The sequence below is a fragment of the Chrysochloris asiatica genome, unplaced genomic scaffold (genome assembly GCF_000296735.1).
Source record: "Chrysochloris asiatica unplaced genomic scaffold, ChrAsi1.0 scaffold00043, whole genome shotgun sequence".
Classification (NCBI taxonomy): domain Eukaryota; kingdom Metazoa; phylum Chordata; class Mammalia; order Afrosoricida; family Chrysochloridae; genus Chrysochloris; species Chrysochloris asiatica.
This window is the reverse complement of record NW_006408561.1, coordinates 18,898,395-18,900,968: the sequence shown is the minus strand read 5'-3', so window position 1 is coordinate 18,900,968 and position 2,574 is coordinate 18,898,395.

Below are 2,574 nucleotides of genomic sequence, written 5' to 3'. Positions count from 1 at the left end.
ATCTTGATAATATCTTCTATATATCTTGATCCTATCAGGATTGATAGGATTATACCAGGATTGATGGGATTAGGAGAGAACATCTTGATTGTATCTTATATGTATAAGTAGACTAGTTACCCAGAAATAGGCATGGGAGGGAAAAAAGAAAAGACTAATATGTGTTTTTGACCTCTAACAACCACACAGTCTGTGTCTCTTCCTTTCCCCTCAACATCATAACTTATCTCTTCCCACAGAATTTTCAGCAGTATTAAAACCACTGGGTGTGGCTTGGCCCCAAAGTACCCATCAGCAAGGTTACATCAGTCCATTGTACAATTTGAGAATTATTTCTGAATCCATCTAACTTTTTGGCCATGGACTCTTTGGCACCACAGTGATTTGTGTCACATTGTGCAAGAGATACAAAAAGTCTTGGCAACCACCACTGCTCCCAGACTGCCAACGCACAGATTTCAGTTGGGAGAATGGAGGGTTTTGTACTCTAATATAGTCTCAACTTTTTTCTTTTTTTTAAGTTCCATTTGCCTTTGAAAGAAAGTATTATCTCTAATATCAGGGTGGTGGTGTTAGGTGACATTGACTCGTTTTGATTCATAGCAATCTTAGGTACAACAGAGTGAAACACTGTCTGATCATCTGCCATCTTCAGAATCTTCTGCCAAAATAATAAGTTTGGGTTGGAAGAGCACAGCCAGAATGTTCCTTAAAAGTTAACATGGTGAGACTTAGACATACTTTGAACATGTCAGGAGGGTCCAGTCCTTGGAGAAGGACCTCTGTTTGTAGAGGGTCAAATAAGAGGAAGACCCTCAATGCAATGGATTGACACAATGGCTACAATAACGGGCTCAAATGTAGAAGAGATTGTGTTCATGTTTTTGTGTCAACTTGATTGGGCCAGGATTCTCAGTGGTTTGGCAGTTGAGATGTAGTTATTCTTCCATGATGAGACCTAATAGGTAATTAAGTCTGTGATGAGGTCTTCTATGAGCAGCCAATCAACTGAAGGGAAGCCCCTTCGGGGTATGGTCTGCTTCCAATATATTGAACACGCAAGCAAGGCTTGCTTGGGTCTGGATATTGCATATGACTTATCCTCCAACCTCTGGTTCTTTGGACTTGAGCTAGTGGCCTGCTCTATTACCTGTCAATCCTGGGAGTTATTCGTAGCCTGTCTTCTTACCTTACCAGACCTGCTTGCTTGCCTGCCATTCCTGCCTACCTGTCTGCCATCTGACTTCCAATCTTGGTTCATCAGTCCTGCATCTACATGAGTCAGGAACCTCCAACTTGAAGTCACCCATAGTCTTGAGATTGCCCACTTCTATAACTGTGCAAGCCACTTGATATAAGCATCTCAATATATTCATATATATAAGCTTCACTGGTTTTGTTCTCTAAAGAACCCAGACTAAATCAGATTGTGAGGATGGCACAAAAACATTTGCAGCGTACATAAAATAAAAATAACATTTTGTGATACCAGTAATATTAAAAACAGACTAGATAACAGAAAAGCCCTTCAAACCAGAAATTTAAAAATCTATTATAAAACTCTAGTGAACAGTGAAATACAGAAATTAATGAATTCCTGAAATAAAGAAAAGTACATATTGGAATCTATGGAATACATCTAAAGCAGGAATCAGGAAAATTCATAGCCCAAACATCTATGTGATGAAAATAAAAGAATTAACATAAGTGAACTAAAGTCATAAATCAAAGATTACAGGGAAAAAAAAATCACAAAAGAGGAAAGAAAGATGAATGTAAAAATTAATGAGATCCATTCCCACCCCTTCCACACACAGAGTAGACCAGACAGAGATGGGCAACTTGGACATTGGATACCCAAATGTGGGGGAGGGACCACAAAGGCAAGAAGTAATTGGCTTACAAGCTTTCAACCTAGAGCTAGGGGGCATGGAGGAAGGCAGAATCTCCAGTGAGTACTATGCAATCTGTCTAGGTGGAGCTGATGAAATGCAGAAGGGTCACATGTGATACAATAGTGAATGATTGTTATCAGGACTGATTGTGAGGGTTGGAAATGTAAAGGTAGATGTTTGGTAGCAAGGAAGGGAGTTATTAACTCTCCAGTCTAGGAGCGGAGGTCTCTGGGACCATCAGAGGAGAAGAGCCAAGAGAGCGGGACCCTACCCAGAGACGACGACATGGAGTGATAAAGTGGATGGGGACTTTCGATCCAGAGAGGGAAAGGGACTGGGTCCTGAAGAATCGGGTGCGGGGGGGAGTGTAGGGGGTGGGTTTATAGTGTATACCCTTTGGCCAGTTGATGATGCATGGAGGGGATTGGAACCATGGCAATGAGATGATATACGATGGAATGAATGTAAAACTAAAGTTCTCTCATGCAAAATATATAATTCACAAAACATGAAAACAAATTAACGAGATCAGTTGTTGGGAACCGCAAGCACTGAGATGCTGAGGCCCTGTGTCATGGACGAAAATCCAACACAAAGGCCCCACTCAGGATTGCCAGCCAGGGACCCTGAGGGCCAAGGAAGTCTCCTGACGTCCCGGGTTCATTGGTTTTTGCGAACT